Here is a 23,080-nt window from a genome sequence, read left to right as displayed (position 1 = left end):
TTATAGTATAAATATAACATTGCTCTTCAACCTAAGCTCACAACTATTGGTATGAGTATCATTTCCAGAAACCTAAAAGAGCTTTCCTGAAATCCCAACATCCCGTCAGCTCCACCTAGTCTTCCACAGTTCATTAAAAACAAGCAGCATTTCTTTCATGCCTCATCATTAATGATAAAGCAAATGAGTCAACTGTACAGAAACAAAGAAAACATCAACAGTAATTTACTATTAGCATCATTGCATTTGTGTAGCACTTTATACACCCGCTATCTCATTTGACCTTTTTCATGAGCTTCTGCAGTACAAGGGAAATGGAATAATTATTTTAGAGACAAGGAAACTCAAGTCCATAAGATGTCCAAGAACACACGGCTAGTAAGAGGTTATGGCAAGATGTGATTCAGGATTCGAGAACTTTTCATCTAGATTTTTGTTCATTTATGCAAAACTGTCTCTCTTATCTAATAAAAGTGTTTACCAGGCTTAAGAAGTGGATGATGGAGCCTCTGAGATTCACATAAATAAGAAGTTGTCTAATTCAGGCCAGATGTGGTGGCTCATGACTGTAATCCCAGCACTTTGGAAGGCTTCAATGGGAGGATCGCTTGAGCCTAGGAATTCAAGACCAGCCTGGGCAACATAGTGAGACCCCCATCTCCACAAAAAGAAAAAAAAAAAGTTATGTAATTCAGACAGGATATCATATGGACTTCATGAGAAGAGAGAGAGAGGAGGGTGGGAGAAAGAAGGGAGGAAGAGAAGAAGAAAGGACAAAGAGGAGAGAGAGAAGGAGGCAAGGAAGAAAGGAAAGACTTTGGACTAAGATAGTTAAATATCCTGGAAAACAGAGGTCTTGAACTATGCTTTAAAGAAGTGCTAATAAACATAAGCCCACAGAATGACAGTTTCAGGATCATCTGGGAGTGTAATACGAATTCTCCCACACTCTCTCAGGTTTACTAAACCATAACTTCTGAGGGTGGGATTCCTAATTCCGATGCAGGCCGGGTTTGAAAAGTGTTCCTTCAAAGTTAAGGTAGGACCTAAACAAATAGCAAGAAGGTAACAGACATGTAACAGAAGTGGGGGAAAGTGACACTAACAATAAGGAAGCCTAGAATCCAGAAAACTCAAAATATGTCAAGTAAAGAAGGTCTAAAATAATGGGTTGAAAAAGAGGTATCTTGTGAGGGACTGAGTCTAAAAAGCTATCATAAAGTCATATGTTAAAGTGGAGAAGGCTGGAATGTGGGCAGAGCAGTGCAATATAAACATGTGCGCTCTAGAGTAACCCAGATCGAGTTTTAGGTCTTAAGGGGAGAAAGAGGTATAAACCTAAAGAACAAGAGTATCATCATGCAATACAAGACTAGAGTTACAGGGGGCTCAGAGGCTCTTCAGAGGAGAATCTCATTTACAACCTGGAGACAGATGAGTTCAGCAGACAAATAGGGAAAGGAACAAGGGAAAAGCTCAAGTTGTAAAACAACATGATCTATTCAGCACCAGAAAGCCACTCTGGATTCACTGTCCTCACGTATAGAGGAAGAGATTAATAATCCTGACTCCATTGGGTAGTTGAGGGGATTAAGGAAGGGAATTTGACATGACAATTCTAATGACCTGCCCAGAGTGGAATAAGCACTCTTTACAGTCCACTTACTGCCTCTCTTCCCCTTTCGGGCCAATGCAGGGTGAAAGAATAAAAAAGATAATGAGCTGCCCCTGCAGCTAATAGGTCAGGTGCTGACTTTAACAATGTTTTCTCCTAATATGTTCTCAGGGCAGCCAGCTAGAGTTCTTGTGGTTGGCAACTCTGACCCGTATGCACATTTTATTTCAAGAGCTGAGACTCCTTCACTTCCTGCTTCTCACTTTTACTTCGTCAGAGGGGCTGCAGCTCCTCAAGTTTGTTACCTCGGATGCAGCTTGCTTTCTAACTGACACATAACAATTTCTATAGGCAAACGTGCTCTAACTTCTTTCAAAAGGGGACTGTTGGCTGTCCTGAGAATGGAGCAAGTTTTACTCTGAGACGACCTGTGTTCAGCAGAAGCACACAACTTGTTGGAAAGTTTACACAAATTAGTCCAGCTGGTTGGCTGGAAGAGGGCTCCTGAAGTGTGTCTTCTGAGGGATGTTAACAGGGGTTTGCTCAAAGTAAAACAACAAACCAGGTCTACAGTCAAAGAAAGCAAGGTGATTGCTGTCTCAGAGGACTTCCTCGAAGACTGGGCATGTTAACACGCACTGTCAGCACCTAATAGAGCACCAGAGGGTGCAGCATTTTCCAGACTCATGTGGCCACTCTTTCTGGAGTGGCACCTCCTTGGACTAGTCTTTGCGGACAATGCATCAAAAACTAATGAGTTAAAGCATGACAAAAGCAACATTTTGCCCAGGGTTGACCTCCAGAGAGATTGTGAAGATGCTTTTGGAACGCTTGCATCTTCCCACTCAGATCCCTTCTCAGGGCTTCCACCTCCTTCCACCACAAGCCCTCTCCACTCCCCACTTCTTAGCACACACTCTTTCGGAAAGAATCTGCTAAACTCAACAGCATTAGACTGGCATCTCTTCCACTGTTTATTCTGTTTACTTGGAAAGCATCTCCCTTTACTATAATTCTACTCATTCAAGGCCAAACTAAGTCACTTCCCACAGGAAGCCTTCTTTGACTCCTGCCCTTCACCCCAGTGGAAATAATAGTTCTTTTTTCTTCTCTGAACTTTCTCTGCAAGTTTCTATCTACTTTAAATTATAGTTGTTTGTGTGTTGTCTCGCCTTCACTAGTTGATATACTTCTTCCCTAATCCTTTCACACCTAAACTCAGCCTTACAACGTACAGGAAAGTAGAACAGGCAGTTATAATTATAATCACCATGTGGAAACAATATAGCTTCGTAGTTAAGAGAGAAGCTGCTGGATCCAGACTACCTGAGTTCATATCCTGGCTTTAGCTATTATATTATTATTATGTAACCTTGGGCAAATTATATAACATCTCTGGATCTCAATTCTTCCTCTGTGAAATGGTGATAATAACAGTACCTTCCTCAGAGGCTGGTTGAAAGGAAAAAGTGAGGTAATGCTCAGAATGCTACCTAAATCTATAAGCATTTAGTACAAGTCCCAGAGAGTTTAGAAGTGGCCATGTCAGAATTTTTCAGATTTACGTCATTTTTTTCCTTCAATATGTTAATCTTTCAAAATTGCTCATCCATTCATAATGTTTATTGAGCTCATAAATAAGTCAGGTGTGACTCCAGCCAGCTGAAAAACAAGACAGACAAGGCCCTGAATTCAAGATCCTTCCACACTCTAGCAAGGAGAAAAATGAGGCAGAAGGGGGTTGATGCAAAAGTAAAATAAACAGAAAAGATAGCAAACATGCTGTTTTTTTGTTTATTCTCATGTCATACCCTCCAGCCAAATGATTTATTATACTATTCTATTTTGGCCAAAACTATACTCAGAATGCTTTCTGTTTTATTTAAACGGTATTTTTAGAGCTCAACATTTGTTTAGGATGCTTGCCTTATCTCACCAGTTTCTTCAGAGAATGAACAAGGAATCACTCCAGAATTTTGCATAAATATCTTGTACATGGATTTTGGATGAACCCTCTCCAACCTCCAGCCTAAACCCAGGTGCATCCCCAGTGGCTGACATGTGACTTTAAAAAAGAATATTCCTGACTTGGCATGCAACTGCTGTTTCTGGGTGCTCATAGCCTTTAAATTTGTTAGTAGAAGAGCATTTTATTGTGAGAAAGAGTTCAGCATCATTCATAAAACTATAGACTTAACCACTCTCTCCCTTCTAGATTTCAGCTATTAAAAGAGTTGAATCTAATCCCATAGTTTGATTCCTGAGCAACTTTGGAAATGATGTTTCAGCTTCTAGTGAAACAGCCGTTCACCTTCTTTCCTGTCTTTAGGATAGGTTTTCTGTCCATGAAAAATATTTTCTTCAATTTGATTTTTTTATGTTGATACATGAAGGCTTTTTGTTAGTGTCACTAACTCATGCCCCTTAATCATTTTTGTCCTTCTTATAGTCTCTACCTTGGTTTGTAAATCACAACTTTTTACATTTGTGCTCCACCATGTCTGGGGACATACGTAGGCCACGCGAAGAGAACCATGGTGGTGGTGGTGGTTGCATGTGTATGGAGAAGAAGGGAGAGACTTGAGGATGGAAAGCAATGGAATGAAAAGTTCAAGTTGTGGGCATTCACCCACCTCCCCAGAATGGTTGAAACGCTTTGGCCTTAAGAAGTAAAATTCATATTCTTGACCAGAAGCAGGTGAAATTCCAGCCAAAGCTTTCAGACTTTCCTTTGCCTGTGTTTCTCTAAATAATGGTCTTTGTCAACCCGAAAATCTGGTAAGTTGGAAAGTTAATTAAAACTAAAATGATGCAAAGATTAAAATCAGAAACAAATGAGGTCTCAATTAGTAAATCTTATCTCAAATTGAAGGATGGAGAATCTTTTTCCACGGAAAGAACTTCCATAGTGACCAGGTTAGCCAAGAACTATTGCCACAGTTGCCCACTGAATCCTTGTGGGAAATAAGCCACTGACTCTAGATCACTTAAGACAGTGATGCCAACAGGTAGGCAGGTTAAGCAGTAGAACCTTTCTTTAAGTGAAACAGTTTATAAAACTCTTAATTTTAACAAGCGAATAGCAGAGCTGCTTGGTTGGAAGGGCCCAGAGTCCCCACTGCCCACCCCACACTCAATCATTGGAGCTTCATTTCTACCCAGAACCCTAGGGCTTCTAGAGCGTAAGTTTAAAAATTCACTGATCTAATCTAATTTCACCCTTAAATTTTCTCCAGAAGACACGGAGGCACAGAGATTAAGTGTGATCCACAAACTAGTGAGTAGCATGGCCAAAAATCCTCCCGAAAGAAACTATGTTGCCCTTTTCCACATATATAATATTTATGTTCTAAGACTCTGCCCTTTTAGTAGGAAAAAGAAGTTGGGATCATCAATGTGCTGAGAAAAATTCAAAAATGTGTCCAAGTTCAACGAATGGGCACTAGCAAATAAGGACATCTAATATCTTGGGAAACTTAACTTGGAGAAACACAAAACATCCGCGCTATAAGTTAAAGTTTCATTTGATGATTCTGCAGTGAAAACAGCAAAATTACAGAAATTTTTTAAGCTACTATCCATAAATGCGTCAGGCACAAAATCAAACCACTCTAAAATAATGTGAAATCCATTCAGTTTTAAGTACAGCAAAACATAGCCGCCTTTGTGTGAGGTGTGGGAGACACGCAACTCAAATGTGCTCCTTGGGTTAGTAACTTAAGCTAGGAATTCATGAAAAAAGTGTGAGGAGCCTACGAGAGTGTTGAGCAAAAGACATTGTGAGACACATTGATAGAATAGTCATATGATTAACAAACTGTCACATCAAACTTTTCTACAACGTGGGAACACTTTGACACTTCATATTTTTAAGACTGACATTTTGATTCATTACTGTAAATAGCACTTTGGGTTAAATATTGTGACAAGGAACAGATCATATATATGTACATATATATGCACTCTATATATTACTTGTGTATATTTTTTCTAGCTCTGTAACATTTTATAATACACGAAACCTTTTCCTACATTGACAGTTTGAGCCAGTATGTAAACAGGCTATTTTACTGCTAAAGTACCCATTTCTATGACAAGTAGGCAGATGGACTTTCCTTATTTCTCAGAAAGTCTATAAAGCAGAGGGATTTCAAGAGTAATGGAATGACTTCTAAACAGATTCTGAAAAGTCCCAGTAAGTGATTTTACCAGGGCGATTTACCTTACTACACCTGAGTTCACAAAATCATTATGACGATCATACATAAAATGTCTCTTCTTTCTAGCCAGGCGCGGTGGCTCACGCCTGTAATCCCAGCACTTTGGGAGGCCGAGGCGGGTAGAACACAAGGTCAGGAGTTCGAGACCAGCATGGCAAATATGGTGAAACCCTGTCTCTACTAAAAATACAAAAATTAGCCAGGTGTGGTGGCGGGTGCCTGTAGTCCCAGCTACTCGGGAGGCTGAGGCAGGAGAATCGCTTGAACCCAGGAGGTGGAGATTGCAGTGAGCTGAGATCACGCCACTGCACTCTAGCCTAGTGACAGAGTGAGACTCTGTCTAAAAAAAAAGAAAAAACAAAATATATATATATATATACATATGTCTCTTCTGTCTTCAGGGTGCTCCCAATCTACTGGAAGAAACAGACACATACATCCGAAATTCTGAAGAAAGCAGACAGGTTTGAATTGAGGAAGGTACAAAGTGATGCTTTTATTTCCTTTTTGTCCTCTGTGTGTGTGTGTGTGTGTGTGTGCGTGTGTGTGTGTCTGTGTGCACGCGCGTGTGTGTGTTCATTGATTAATGTTCCCAGGGACACTGTTCACTGTAAACTGATTCAACTGAATTAAGCAAAGTGTGGGTATCAATGAGGGCTGAAGAAATTTAGAAAGTTTACAAGAGTGCCCAGATTCCTAAGACAAAGTTTCTTCTGAAAGAAACTATAAAGATAGTGTTTGGTTTCCATCTAACTTCAAATAATATAATTTTCTAAAGTTTCGCTTTGCCTAAAACTGTAAAAGAAAAGATAAAACATACATTCCTCCCCACTAAAAACCCAAGTCTCAATATCAACTTTTCTTTGGTAATTCCAAAGTTATTATATACATTGAAAATACAGAAAACTTTATTTTAAAAACCATAAAGCCACCACATAGAGACACGCATACAAAGTACAGAAATAGGCCCACATGCATCTGTCTTACGTATTCAACTTTCCCTCTGGACATTATGCCATTATTATTCAAATTATTCTCCTCCTTAAAAGCCTGGAAAGGTACAAAAAAGAAGCATGAAACCTGTATTTAACAAGATGTTACACTCACTACAGATCAGCTTTGCCTCCGTACTGAAATTTAAATTAGTCAATGGTGTTTTTCCTGAGAATATACATTAAAAAAAGAAGACTGCTCGACATTTGTGTGTGTGTGTGTGTTTTTTTTTTCAGAAAGAATGTAGAATGTTATCAACAAACCTCATCCAAATCCTATAAAAGTTAGGAAAGTATAATGAATATCATCTAATGAATATGGCAAATATTGAGAAAACCTACAGAACATCAATATCAGACAAAATCTGGGTTTTAGTTGTAGCATTTAAAAATTCCTGCATCCTTTTTTTGAAACCAAAAAAAAAAAAAAAGTGGTCTAGTTTTGTTCTCAGCTTAATTAGTCAATTCATTTAGGGCAGAGTGCCTTTTTCTTTATATTACATATGTGCCTAAATTTGTTAAAAGTTAAAGGAGTCTTACAAACTAGTTCAAGGCTCATTTCAAATTAAGGAAATTAAAGAAGACAGAAATGCAGTATTTTCCTTCTGGCTTTACTGAAAACAAATCAGCTAAAGTGTTACCCAAAGCACAACAGCATTTAAACCTGAGGCCCCATAATTCTTTTCCCAAACTCATAAGGAGGTAGATTACAACATAAAAAGACTGAAGACTCCTCAGCGGAAGGCTGAACCACTGTCAATGAAGTAAGACCTCTTCGGTATGTAGTGGGGGAAAGTAGAAGCAACATTACAATATTTGGAGACAAAAGATCTAAATGCAAATCAAATCTCCATCACTTGTTCCTAGAGGTAAATTTGAGCAGTCAATTGAATTTTTTTTCTTCATTGTAAAATGAGGATAATAATAGACAGTGTATTGGGTTTATGAAAAATAATCACACGTAAGAATTCTTAACAAAATCTAATTCGGTGAGAACATTTTTCCACAAAATTACCATTTGCCAATTTTCACCAGCAATTAGTAAACATTTTTTAGAGGTCATCCGAATCCAACTAAGTTCAACTCAACAAAAACTTACTGGATGCTCATCCTGTGTTTAGATCTCTTCCAGGTGCCTGATTAAAAGGCAGGGCAAGAATAAAAAGTGGAAGGGAGAAAGGCCCATTTAAGTCACAATTTCTGCTCCCAAGGACCCTGTAATCTTGTGGCGGAGACCACATTTCACATATAAACTATTGGAAAAATACTTGACATTATACAGTACTCCAAAAAAAGCATGGTACTGACAATGAACGGCTCTTGTGGAAGTTTTAGGTGAGGTCTTATGTGAGGTCAGAAAAGGGTTCAGAGCAGTGAGAACATGGCATTATGATTATCTTTCCCAGCCCCTTTAAGCACTCACTTCTCAAGGAACCCATCTGCGGAATCTGATAAGAAACATTCTCCCCCAGAAAAGTTTCTGTGGATGGACATGTTAGTGGCACCTTGGCCATTTACTCTGGGCTTCTTACTCTCCTTCACTTTCCCGTCGCTGCCTCTGCACTGAGTTACTCTCCATGTCTTCACCTTCTCTGCCCACTCCTAGGCACGGCAGTGTCACCAGCCCATCCCTCTGCAGCTTTCAGGACTGAAGTGCGTGCTCAGGCAGGGCTCAGTGCCGTGCAGCTGGAACATCACCAAGCAGGGAAACAAGACCTGACCTCCTCTCCCAGCCTTCTCTCCATGCACTCTGTGGCCTTGAGCAAGTCACCTCCGCATAATGTGCCTCACTGTCCTCACACATCAAATGAGAGTACGGGATATTCACAAGCCCTTCTTGCTCCTAAACATTCAATGTCTGTGCCTGATCTACAGTTTCCAACCATTTCCAAGTGGCAACTGGGGGCTCACCAGTCACACAGCTCCCGAAGAGGCACTGACGTGACCACATCAACAGCTTCTATTGTGGGGAAGGTCAGCGACTCCTTCAGAAAATAGCTGATCTAAACAGAGCCCAAGGAGTGTCATGGCAACACCGCTCACAAGCTGCCAAAGGTGGGGAGAAAAAGCAGCCAATATGTGTGCGCAGCTGCCACATTTCAGAACAGCAATCAAACCTCGTTAATATCATCTTGCTTAATACCAAGTCCCATAGATCATAAGCTATTTTTATTGTGTATTTAACAGATTTGTATATTGTCTGCCCTGCCAGAATCTTCACAGTCCAATACAGAAGACTCTGCCATCACAGAGCCTTAAGACCTGAGGCCACCCAAGGTTAACTCAGGAGAAGGAGGAAGGGGAAGAAGCAAAAGTAATAGAAGAAAAATGACAAGAGGGGAGAAAATAATATACGTTGAGGTCGAGGCTAGCTAGGGAAGAGGCAGGAGTAAAATGTAGTAAGTGCAAGTAAAAGCCAATGCTACAGACACTCAAGAACGAGGCACTCAGGTTGCAGCTCTCCAAAGACTCAGATGTATGTGTGGAAAGGAGAGCGGAAGAGCTCAGTCTTCTGGTACACTCGGGTGACCACAAGTCCCCCAATGCCAATTTTGATCACAACTTCTGCTTATTTTCACAGTCTCTACAATCCATATCCCTTAGAAGAGCCATGTATGCTACTCTGCAGAGCCCTACACCCGTGTTCTAGGAGGGAAGCATCTATCCACTACCGAGTGCCTTTCAGAGCTTACAGGAAAGAGCTTCTGCTAAATGTCCTATTTAGAAACAATCTGTCTCCATCATGGAGGAATGGGAATTCTAGCTTTTGAGGACTGACCAAGCTAAACTATGTGAAAACACCTGTCACAAGGCCTGTCACATAACAGACATACAATGAATGTCTACTTCTTTCCATCTGTTTAATACAGCAGCAGCAGCACCTGTATTACCTTTATTCTTAGTGGTCTTCATAGAAACAAGGACTCCAGACAGAGCCTGTAGAGTCCTAAGAAGAGACTCAAGTGCCAACCATTTCTCCAATGCTTGGTGAGATGTGGGCACGATTTGCAGAACTGCCACTAACTATGCAGGCAAATTTAAGTAAGTCATTTCTTCCCTGGGGTGGGGGAGCTGGACTAGATAGGTTTTAACTTCCTTTCCAGTTTGGAAATTCTTTAAGCCTATAAGTCTCATATCCATTTCAGAAACAAGCAATAGGCAGAGAGAAAAACTATTGCAGAACATAGTCATTTGCTTCTCTACTGAGCACTACGTCTGGGGCCCTGTGCCAGGAGCTACAGGGAACTCAGAGAAGCAGAAAGTAATCCTTAAATTCAAAGCCTTTAAAATATGTATGAGGGATGAGATGGGGGTGGAAACATGGAAAGATGGCAATACAAAATAAAGTTTAATTATAAAACAAAGTCCATTGCTAAGACTGAATTCCAGAGCCAAAGAGCAGACAGGGATGACTTTCGTGGGAGAAGGGGTACGTGCTGGTTCCTCAGGCAGGAAAGCAAGGCCCACACAGGCAAAATGGCAGGGGGTGCATTTTATAAGAGCTGGCCCTCTGTGGTGGAAGGGTGATCAATATCTGGGATAGTTAAATCTCTTATTCGTTTTATGTCTTAGATTCCCTTAATATCCTATGTTTCATACATTAAAAACTAGAATAATAATGTCCACCCCACCTATCTTCATCATAATGCTCTGTGGACAGTAAGAAGAATATAAAATAGAGGCAGGACACCTGGGTCCCAGGCCTTGCTCCATTGCTGCTATTCTAGTGCCAGGATTTTGCTAAGTGGATAAACTGGCTGTGTGATAAGAGACTTTGTAGAATTTCAGCTAGAGTTCTTGAGGCTTCCTGAGAACTATCTTGTTCAAAGCTCACATTTTGCAGATAGAGTCTAGGGTTCACCAAAAGGAAGTGATTTCTCTCAGCTACACATGTCTGTGATTGATGCCCAGTTCTTCAGACATGCCTGATATTTGCCTGCTTCCGAGTCCCACTGCAAGCTGGTTTTTGCCTGCCAGAGACTTACTATTCAAATCCTTGTAATATCTTATCAAAGTCCAATTAATAATCTTTCAAAGCCAGCTCTTGTCCCTAGTTCTATAAGAAACCTCCAATAGGAAAGAGTTCTCCAAATTCTGTCTCTCTCAAAGTATAATTACTGAGCTCACACATCACACCAAGTCTTGACTGGCCCTGAATCAAACTCACCTCCACAGACCTGCCAGCTCCCTCCTTCAATTTCTTAGCAAGCTACCTTGCTTGTAGGTGTTGAGTAAATGATTACTAAGTCACGTTGGTCTGAGAGCCACAGTTCGTGGACACTCAGCCATGTATCTTCTAAAACATGCCATGTTGCCTGCCTCTGACAAGCCTAGGAGTGTGCAATCCCCAGAGCAAGCAAAATGGTTTCAGCCACCCCCAAATCCATCAAGCTTTTTACTAGACCAGCTGAACATGCAGCAAAGGGGAAGAGGCATGAAGGAAAGTTGAGGAAGAGCAAAGGGCATGGACTGCAAATTGGATGAACAGCATGCTTGTGAGCTCAGGAGCACTGGTATTATCATTCCAGTTTTACAAGTAAGAAATTTGCAGTGCAGCAATTCAACAGCTGCACTGAGTCCCTGATGGAGCAGACAGGTCTCAGTGCTGCCACCTTTTCGGCTACTGCTTTTATCACTGTGGTAAAATGTTGTATAGACAAAGTCTCAATACCTGCCATCCGTGGGGCAGGCCCACTGAACCTATTGCAGAGGATAGGAGGCATCTGGAAAGAAAGAGCCACAGAAGCTACTTACAGCAAAGGTTTATACCGAGTTTATACTCAGCCAGCAATGTCTGAGTGAAAGCATGGCAGAAAGATTGATGAGACAGCGCTGTGTAACTCCAGAGGCAACCCCAGGCACTTATCAAATGGGAATTTTAAAAAATCCCTTTAAACACACGAGGACTCAGATGCCAGCACACGTTTTGATGGCCCCAGCCAGACAGCAAAGGCATATTGGCACCACTGTAATTTGTCCATTCACCAATATGCTTCCCAGAAAGCACCCATATGCTTTCTTTTAGCATCCATATGCTTTTTGAGCAAGGAAACTAAAATATTTCATTAGTTTTGAGTAATTAATAATTACTTATTTCACAATAGTCACCCTCATTAAAAAGCAAAAATAACTGATTAAGCTGCAGGATCCTGGCTTTCAACTCAGGCTTTTTAAATTTTTTTAAAAAAATTCTTCCCCTCTAGGAATTGAGTAATAGGGTAAAGCAGCCAGTGTGGAAATATTCACACTACAGGGAATGAACAGTTATCACCCACAAACCAGCATTCCTTTTGACTGAGACATCGTGGTTTAATGAAAAGAACGTGGACTTCGGATCAGAAAGACTTAGAATCCAATGCCAGTTTGACCCCTTCTGAACAGTAACTTCTAAGGAAACGAAGGGTGTTAAAAAGATAAAGCCTGCTGGATCCCTTCAACCCAGTCTTCCATTATTCCCAAGGAGTGACTTCACAGCATCCCCGCCCCCCGGACCCCGCTATCTCAAGGCGTGGTACAGCATTCCCCAAGAATGCTGGCAGCATGCCAGGCATTGTCAGCACACCACAGCAATAGCCTTGAAATAGGGCGAGGGCCTAAGTGAATGTTTCTCAAACACTGATGAGCATATGAACTACCTGGGGCTCTTGTTAAAATAGAGATTCTCATTCAGAAGTTCTAGAGTACGATCTGAGATTTGCATTTCTAACAAGCTCCCAGGTAATGCTGATGCTTCCGGTCCTCAGACCAAACTTTGAGAAGCAAGAGACTTACAACTGTCAAGATGAAGTTAGGAAATAGAATCTTGAAAAGCAGAACATCTGTGCCTGTCTCATTGGGCTGTGATAAGGATTATTAATCAGATGGGTGATAATATTTCTGTATATTGAACAGCACACTGGTATAGTCCTGTTAAAAGGGTATGGTTTCAGCCACGCACGGTGGCTCATGCCCGTAATCCCAGCAATTTGGGAGGCCGAGGCAGGTGGATCACCTGAGGTCAGGAGTTTGAGACCAGCCTGGCCAACATGGTGAAACCTTGTCTCTACTAAAAATACAAAAAATTAGCCGGGCGTGGTGGCTCATGCCTGTAATCCCAGCTACTACAGAGGCTGAAGCAGGAGAATCGCTTGAACCCAGAAGGCGGAGGTTGCAGTGAGCCAAGGTCATGCCGTTGCACTCCAGCCTGAGCAATAAGAGCAAAACTCCATCTCAAAAAAAAAAAAAAAAAAAAAGAAAGAAAAGAAAAAGGGTATGGTTTCTATTACAGACAACAAACCTGAGACCCAAGTAAATCAAGTAACTTATCCAAGGCCACACAACTAATCCTGCTGACCTTCAAATACAGGTTTATCTGCCTGTCAAGCCTATCAGTATGAGTATATGCCAATGGAAAGGTAGGAAATAAAAGTAGATACTACTGTAGATTGCTGGTATAAAGCCTCGTTCTTGTTTTGCCATTATTCTCAGAGAGCCATTAACCTGCTGTGTGAATTTTAGTAAGTCTTACCCCTTCTAACCACCTCCATTTCTGCATCTGCAAGGCGAAGGTACTGCCATTGACAAACTCCGAGGCGTCTTCCATCTCTGACCTGCCTTTCACTCTTCTGGCCCCCCCACACACTCACAGTGGGTCATCAGGTGCTAAGCTTTAGCTTCACACATGTGGCAGTCATTACAACTTGGCAGCATCCAAATTCTAGCTGCTCACATCTGCATTTGTGCTGATCTGTGCATGGTCAGAAGTTATCTCTGTTAAAAGTCTCACGCTCAATATAATGGGGGGTGGGCCGGGGGGAGGGGAACAAAATAGATGCCCCAAAGCACTGAAATTCCAATTTAGTTGAAAACTCAGTATGATCAGGGCACTATGACCCTAACTACTCTTCATCTCCTCATCTCACTTACCAAATATATTGAGAGCACTAACCTGACAGAAGTTTGAAGAACAAGAAAAAAACTGAGTTATGCATAATGTGTTTCATATGATTATCTAACTTTTTTTATTCTTTCTTAAGGAGCCAGATAAACATGTAGTTAATGAATTATGATATGAAGTAATTCATAATGTATGATCTTGTCCCTTCCTAAAATCCCATAGTACACATTCTCTGTATTCCTCTGGGGCCCATCTACGATTTTCTACCAGAAATTTCCATGGTTTATGAACTTGCATCATTGTCTCTATTTGTCTTCAATGTTATCTCTGGAGGTATTCACATATTTTGGAGTAAATCCGGATTTAAATCCAGATTTTATATTTATTAGCTGTAAAACTTTGGGCAAATTACTCAACCTCTCTGAGCACCTAGCAATTTTCTATTTTATAGGATTATATACAATAATGTATTGAGATGTCTAGCATTTAGCAAATTCTGAATTAAAATTGAATTTGAATGCATGAGTGAATGAATGAAGTAGAATAAGAGTTTCAATATTAAAATATCACTCAATAGTTTGAGATACATACATGCCAAAAGTCATGCTACAAAACTAGCCTAACACTCAGAGTACAACAATAGGTGACTACGGGGAAAATCCAACAGCAAAAGGAAATGTATGCCACTCAAATATCATCTCATACTTCCCACATAGAATGAAAACCTTTGCTTAACTCATGGATGGCCTTCAGAGCATCTACAAACCTCCTAAACTTGTTGATAGCATTTTCTGGAGTTCTGCATTTTCCAACTATTTCATAAATTCATCTGAGTTTCTGAAAATTCCATAATCCTCACATCTGCCCCAAACACAGGATCATGTGTATGCACGTGTGCACGCACATACACACACGTATATTAAGAACTACTACTTTAGGCCAGGCACGGTGGCTCACACCTGTAATCCCAGCACTTTGGTAGACCGAGGCGGGTGGACTCCTGAGGTCAGGAGTTTGAGACCAGCCTGACCAACATGGTGAAACCCCATCTCTACTTAAAAAAGAAAAAAAAAATTAGCTTGGCATGGGGGTGTGCACCTGTAGTCCCAGCTACTTGGGAGGCTGAGACAGGAGAATTGCTTGAACCTGGGAGGCGGAGGCTGCAGTAAACCAAGATCGTGCCACTGCACTCCAGCCTGGGTGACAGAGCGAGACTCCATCTCAAAAAAAAAAAAAAAAAAAAAAAAGATTTGCTACTTCAGGCAGGTCCCTGGACAGAAAGGGACTGTCAAATAAAAGAGAAAAAGTAGATTTAATAAAACAAGGCTGAAAGCTGCAAACATACTGTTTGGAAAGTATGGGTAGTGGAACTTATAATGATGACCATCTCAAACCAGAAAAAGGGGCTCTGAATTCAAGATCTGGCTTGGCTGCACATTCGCTGCAGGTCCTTGGGCAAATCTGAGACTCATGAAAATCAGAGGGTTCCTTTGACATCATCTATGCCACCCTCCTCCTCCCATCTCACAGATGGAGAAAGTGCAGCTCAGAGGAAAGTTAGGCATTCATTAAACTCATAGCAAATTAATTAGAGCCAGGATTTGAACCTCAGACTCAGTCAACGGATTTCTACTCTTTGAACCTCTGTACTGTGAGGTTCCAGGTAAGTGCTTAGGTCCAGTGGTCTCTAAGCACCTTCTATCGGATGGGTAACAATTACTACACTCTTCTCCAGATCTGGAAGCCCCCATGTACATGTGAGTTTCATTTTGGCAATGATTATACTAGCTGTTTCTCAGTCCCAGCCCATCCCCACAAGAATAAGGCAGAAGGGTCTGAAATAAGAGAGAAGGGTCTGAAAGGGTGAGAGACACTGCTATTAATGCTGTGTAGCCCAGCAATTGGGAATTGCAGGCCTTGAACTAGACTTCATTGTGTTGGCTATTATTCTTCTGTCCTCTTGCTTATAAATCCCTCATCTGTCTTCTTTTTTTTAATGTTCCCCACAATGTGAAGTAAACAGGAGCTCATTCTCAGATTCCTATAATTCACTGGTTCAGAAAAGGGCAGGAGGCGGGTGGAGGAGAGTGATGATGTCAGCATCAAACAACGTCTTACAGGAAGAACTGTAAGGGAATCCACAGTCTTTTAATAAACACGGAGAGCAGAAAGTAGCCAGAACCCTCTGTGCCATGTCTTCATGAAATTAATGAAGATACCTGGAGTCCATTTATGTTTAAGGACATCTCACATCCCCATGCTGAAAATGAAATTGGTTTTGCCTCGAAGATAATGGCCTTTTAAGAACTAGGAAGTGAAAGGATAGTTTATAGAAAAAGATTTCTCTACTTAAAGATACAACTATGTAGTCAGAAGAATTCTAGTCCAAGATCAGTCAAAAACACTTTAGACAAATCAGATTCCCTCCCAGACACTAAAATCTCCATCTGTGAAATGAAATAATTTGTTTAGATTACTTCGTGAAGTCCCCTCTGGCTTTGACATTCTGATCTCCTTTACAGATCCAATGATTTGCTCTGGAAAAATCAAATAATGGAAGAAGCATCCACCTCTTCCTAACGGTCTTAATAGGGGGGAAGTTTACCAGATCCTCTCATAAGACCCAGATCAGGGAACAATGTCACAGAGTAAAGAAACGTGGAGGAAGACAGCTTTTCTTTCCTAACAAGGAATTGCAAGTTGCTGGGGTAAGGGACTACCGCTACCGGTGTATAAATGCCCATTCTTACAGTATACATAATAAAAGTCATTAACTGCATGTCTGGTATGTAAAAGAAGCAAAAGCTAAGCAGAAAAATAACGAATTTTCCACAGTGGCTATGCAGTAGAGTCATAGGACTGTCCTATGATTTTGGAAACATGGCACCAGGAGAGAGAAGGGACTAGCTAGGAAATAAAATCATATACAAGAGAACATTTAACCGGAAGTAATGCCATGATCAACTGGTCCAACTTTGTCATTAGATGATGAAACAGACCTCATAGAGGGAAGGTGACTTGCCTAGGTGACACAGCCAGGTGACATTACAGCTGGGATTAGAAAAGCATTCTCATGGCTTCTGGTGCACATAACATACAACATACTGCTTTGCTCCCAAAAACAATGTGATTCTATTCAGGTTATTACAGAGGTAATTTCACTTATAACTACTGCCTCTACCTCCACTTCAAAAAACGGTAACTGATTAATTTTATTTAAAGCAGACTAGGACTGTTTCCACCAAATTATAATAAACAATTCACTCTGGCAATATAAACAAGTCCATGAGATTTAATTGGGTATTATTCATCCTTGCTAATGAATCACCCTGTGGAAAACAGGGATAATCAACCGTCTACAAGAGGCCAGAAGCCTGTTCTCGTTCAAGTACAGATCTTGCCTATTAAAGAACATTAGGTATCAGCTCTAAATAGTAAACAGGGTATACTGTTTCAGATTCTGTGGAGTGCAGCTTTAAATAGATTTGGTTTGGAAATGGGACAGAGAACACACCGCAGTCAGTGGATCAACGTTGAGAGCAGAGAAAAACAATGATTACACTCATTAAGTGGGTACCTGTTGACACATATACTGTCAAGTCTAATTATTTATTGAAACTGTTATTCTTTCTTCATTACTGCCACTGATACCAATTATTGCCACAGGATTATTTTAAATTTCTACAGCATGCTCCCAGACTATTTACTTCTCCACCTCCCAAAGGTTACTTGAGAGGTTTCTATCATTCCCTCTCTACCATTCCCCACCTCCAAAATATAACGAAAAGAGAAAGAGAGAAAATTCCTCTATCTTGAGAGTAATTTTTGTAACCTTTCAGGGCTTGCTTAAAACTCCTCTTGATAGTTTCAAGATGGGTTTCTGTGGGGACAGGGAATACAGTTAATTACTTTTCAAAGCTTATTCTATTAATATTTAACAATTGGCATCGGAGGGAAGGTTAGTGTGATAACTGCAGTTTCTAAATGAACAAGTTAGATCTCTGCCTCACAGAGCTGTCAAAAACTATGATAGTAGGTATCTACAGTACATTCTTTTCTGATATATTTATCCATAAAAATAAAACATTAGAAATAAGTTTTTGCAGGGTTATTTTGTGGACTAGAAAAGAAATAAAAGGTGGACAGGAGCCATTCTTACACTTTTTGCTACTACCTTTTTTAAAAACAATGTTCTCTTTTTCTGTGTTAGTTTGCTGAGAATGATGGCTTCCAAACACCGCATGTTCTCACTCAGAAGTGGGAGTTGAAGGAGAACACATGGACACAGGGAGGGGAACATCACACATCGGGGCCTGTTGACGGGTGGAGGGCAAGGGGAGGGAAAACATTAGGACAAATACCTAATGCATGCGGGGCTTAAAACCTGGATGATGGGTTGATGGGTGCAGCAACCACCATGGCACATGTATACCTATGTAACAATCCTGCATGTTCTGCACATGTATCCAAGAACTTAAAGTAAAATAACACATAAATAAATAAAAAAAAAAACTTCCTGGGTAAACTAGCTTATATTCCACTTGAAAAATAAATAAATAAATAATAAAAAAATAAAAACAATGTTCTTTTTTTGTAGGAATGAGAAGAAAATCTAAATAACTTAAGTGGCTGTTATGTCTGGTTTAATTATAGAAATTTCATAGTCCATACATAACCTACCTTGTCTGCACGTGTTCTTATTATATACATATGATAGTAGCTTTGAAAATCATGTAAACCTAACACCTTAATTTCCTCTCAATTCTAAATTTTCTAAGTCCTACAAATTTGGGGCAATACCAACCAATTTTATTCTTCTCAAAGGTCTGTGCAACTGAAGTCATGGTTGCAGTTCGAGGTCATAGATATAATATACCAAAGGAATTAACAAAATATTCAGCAGAATAAATGTGTATAGTACTCTAAATAATGATATCAAATCTTCTACAAAGTTACTATTCTACATATTGACTACTTCACCTCTTTTTGGTTAAGTTACATTACATAAAACACAGTAGAGCTCATTAGAAGGTACAGATTCAGCAGGTTAACTTTAGGAGAAAAATTGCACCTGGTAAATTTTACAACTATGATGCTTCCTTTAAATGTTTTTTCTCCATTGGCCTCCATTTTCTTGGCAAACTCAAGACAAATGTATTCTTCTGCCAAGGATTGGTGTCATTCCCAACAGTCCCCCAGGAGAGTGGCATTCAGATACAATGGATGCAAGGTTTCAAAAGACTAACTCAATTTTCTGTGTTCTTAGGATTTTTCTGTTGTGGCTTTGGATTCTAGCTTTTTGAGATGATTTTGTTTGGCAGCTAAGAGAGAGTGACTGACCCAGCCATAAATATTTGGCCCCTTCAGAGCCAGGTAACACTGGCGGTATAGTGTAGTCAAAAATGCACTCAATCAAGGGTTAGGAAACCAGGTAAAAAGCCCTCCTGCCACATACTAGTTGAGGATGCAATAAAATAATGGTTAAGCACATTCTACTCCATTGCATTTTATGGACACTTAAATACATACACATTAAATCTGAATCGTCTGTGTGGCCCAGATTTTTGGTTTTGGTATTAAACCTTAAGGGCTATGAATTAAAAGGGAAAAAAATAAATCAAAAAAACAAAAATAAAAAGAGAGGTCAGCTCACTGTCTTGGCCATTTTTCAGTTCTTTTCCTCATAAAGTACCTTTGTATTTCTTCTATTCTTTGTATTTCTTCTAAAATCAACATTACTGGCTCAGATGCCTATTAGTATTTCATAAACATGAAGACACGCCTCCTCTCTTACCTCAGATAGCTGGCTCCTGGAATGGATGGTTGACACAAGGTTCAGTCAACTGCAATGCTAGTATCTGCAAATGAAATAGGTAAAAATTACTTCCAGACACCAAACCCATATTTATTCATTAATAGTCATAACCTCTTATATCTACATAATGGTTTCTTGTTTTACAAAACATTTTCACATTCATTTCACCCCACAGGAACCCGATGAAGAAGCAGGAAGAGATGATTCTACTGGCTTCATAGGTGAGGAAACAGAAGCTCAAAGAGGGACAGAAAGGATGAGAAAGGAACTAACACCATCCTCATGATTAACTTTACAGAAACCATATAAAATGAATATTATTGTCCACATTTTACAGAAGTAGAAACTGAAGTTCACAAAAGGAAAGTAATTTGCCCAAGATTACACAGTTTAGTATCTGGCAGGGCATGAATTTGGAGCCAAAGTTTGTGCCTGCTAGTCCAGTAATCCTTCCTTTCTACTTCAGTTTTTCCTAGGTTATTAGGCTAGGGGAAGACAAAGACAAACAGCAACTCATTGTCTTAATTCACAAGGCTTGGTGGAGAGAGAAAATAAAATAAAACCAGCTATTTGATTGAAATGAGGAAATGGTAAAAGTACATAGGATTTCGAGCCAGTCAGATTTCCTTTAACCAATGGCCTTAGGCAAGTTATTTAAACTCCATGAGTGTCAATTTCTTCATATGTATGTGAAGATTATGATATATACTCCATAGCCAAAGTTGCCCTTAGTTAAACTTTTTAAATAAGATTTCTCTCCATTATTCCATGTATATGGTTATAGAGAGCAGTGATAACATTTCTTCCCATAAATCCACATTTATATGACCAAAAGACAACATTATAAGCACATTAGGCAAGAGAATATCTCTTTGACTTATGTTTCCTAGTTTTAAAACACCGAAATATTAATCTATGTCACTCTCACATGACCTCATCTAACAAGAGACAGCCCAAAAACTTTTAAGATTTTAAAATCAAAAGTTTCCTTGACCCCTAAAAAGCAAAACAGATACTGCTTTAGTTGAAAGACCTGCTGATGAATCACACATCATTTTCAACTTTGTGCCTATAATCATGCCCTAGGTTCAGAGAGTTGGAGTTTCCACCAGACTCTAAGAACAAAGCAAATTTGTTTTAATAGAATGGATGGATTTATTGAGAAATATAAGACTTCTAGGAAGTTTTGATAAAATGTCCCGTTTACATAAAGGACTCAAAACAGGTTAAGAAAAGAACATGGATCCTGCAACTATACCCCTGAACTTAAAATAAAAGTTTCAAAAAAAAAAAAAAAAAAAAAGAGCATGATTGATCAGATGCCCTGCAAGAAACTTGTCATCTACCACCAAATGAAAACATTAATCATCTTTTAACATCATGCTTTATTTTATAGCTTGAAAAATCACAATGACCATTATGTCTCAAACCATCCCCTTTATAACTCCAGTGAGACCTTATTACCCAAATTTTACAAATACAAAAACCAAACTTCAAAGATCACATGGTTAACATGGAGCAGATAAAAATGTAACACTGTATCTTGATACCAAAATCAGTAAGCACCCTCCTACTACATGACGTAGCCTCCCAATTGCTATTTGAAGAGGGTAACTAAACAACTTCAGGAAAGGGAAACCGAGTGTATAGCACAGAAAATTCAATTGTCGAAGCACTAACACACACTTAGTTCTAAGTTCTGCTTTATTAGCAAGTGAAAGGAGAAAGAGTAGACTTCACATCTGTGGTCTAACCAGAAGGTGACACATTACTAAGCTAAGGCAAAAGGAGTGTTTGATGCAGTGTTACCATAAACACTTTCTCAGATCTCACCAGGAAAGTTTCAAGATGCAACATCCCTGGGCAAAGTGTCGAAGCATAAGCCATATACGCAAGTCTGTACCAGTGAAGTTTTGTGAAGAGTGTGATACAGTTTGACTGTGTCCACACTGAAAATGTCATCTTGAATTGTAAACCCCATGAGTCAAGGGTGATACCAAGTAGAAGTAATCCGATCATGGGGGCAATTTCCCCCATGCTGTTCTCATGATAGTGAGTGAGTCTCACGAGATCTGATAGTTTTATAAGCATCTGGCATTTCTCCTGCTGGCAGTCACTCTTTCCTGCCGCCCTGTGAAGAAGGTGCCTGTTCCTCCTTTGCCTTTCACCATGATTATAAGTTTCCTGAGGCCTCCCCAGCAATGTGGAACTGTGAGTCAATTAAACCTCTTTCTTTATAAATTACGTGGTCTCTGGCAGTTCTTTATAGCAGCGTGAGAACGGACTAATACAAATCCTTCACCAATTAGTCTCATTTTAAGCAATAGGAAAGCTGAAGTCTTTCTAGCTAAGAAGTTCACCAGCCCTCTTCACGTGGATTGAGTGGCATGTGTCCTGAGTAGCTCCTGAGTGTTTCATAATGCAATGGAGTTTTCCATAATTCCATACAGACATCTGGGACAACTGACAAATCCCACTCTAGCCTTTTGGTAATGAAGCCAGTTATCCTTGGCTGCCTCTGTGTATTTTATAACTAACTGCTGACCCAGAACCTGACATGTCTGCATCCTTTGTCAAACCATCCATCCTCTCTCCCCTCAAAAATATGCTCACCCTCAGAAGCAATTTTACAGAAGCAACTATATTTTGGAGAAAAACAGGATGGAGTAAATGAAGGTAAGATAATAAACAGAGAGAAGCAAGAAAATAACAGGGGGTAAAGAAAAAGCAGAAGAAAATGGAATGACATGGAAATGAAAAGTGCTGAGATCAGCTGCAATGGGTTTTTCACAAACCATGGTGCCCTTTGAATTTACCACCACACCCCACAACAAAATGTAACCATCCCTAAGACGATTATCTTAGTATTATGAACAAAAATTCTAAGTGTTATTGAACCAGTGTAAAGCTAACTCAAAATACTTGATATTTTGTAAGTGCCTTAGTACCTCAATAAGCAATATAAGAGTATCTTATAAAAACTCCCACTAAGTCAATAAACTGGTACCTCTTTCACCCTGGTGTCCAAGATATTCATTCTAAATAGGGGGAATCACATTGAAAAGAATAATGAAATGGGGATGGAGGAACTGGGTTCTGGTTTTAGTGCTGTAATTATCAAATCTTTTGATTAGAAGTTGCATAAAATACACATTCTGTGTTTCTCTTTTCACAGTTATCCCAAAACCACTGCGAAAAGGCCAATAACAATTTGGTCATTTTCATAAGTTTCATGTGGCAACAGAGGTAGTAGTAAAAGGATTACTTAACCTAACATTTATTAAAATAAAACAATGTTTTAAACATAGAAGTCTGTCCCCAGAAGCAACTGAAATGTTAAATCAGGCCAAAGGAATTAGATGACAAATATGGACTGCCCTGCATTCCAGTCATCAAATACCACATACAATTTAAAGTGCACTCTCATGCCACCCTAAGATACTTGTCAAGAATACAAGATATTCCATAGCTTATGATTTGGTTGTCTCATTAAAGTAATGTTTGCCAGGATTTGATTGCTTCCCTCTCTGATTTTAATTTCCACACCTGTCAGCATCTATC

General features: G+C 39.8%; 1 protein-coding gene across 14 annotated transcripts in view; it reads right to left on the bottom strand.

Moving 5' to 3' along the window:
- LPP (LIM domain containing preferred translocation partner in lipoma) overlaps positions 1–23,080 on the bottom strand; it is a 741,548-nt gene that overhangs the window by 528,730 nt on the left and 189,738 nt on the right. For all 14 annotated transcript variants that reach the window (XM_055381176.2, XM_063704451.1, XM_019023948.4 and 11 more), the window contains one exon: positions 19,499–19,562. The gene's annotated coding sequence lies outside the window, so the exon portion shown is untranslated. The remainder of the gene's footprint in view (positions 1–19,498; positions 19,563–23,080) is intronic.

The sequence above is a fragment of the Gorilla gorilla genome, chromosome 2 (genome assembly GCF_029281585.2).
Source record: "Gorilla gorilla gorilla isolate KB3781 chromosome 2, NHGRI_mGorGor1-v2.1_pri, whole genome shotgun sequence".
NCBI lineage: Eukaryota > Metazoa > Chordata > Mammalia > Primates > Hominidae > Gorilla > Gorilla gorilla.
This window is presented reverse-complemented; position numbering and strand designations above follow the sequence as displayed.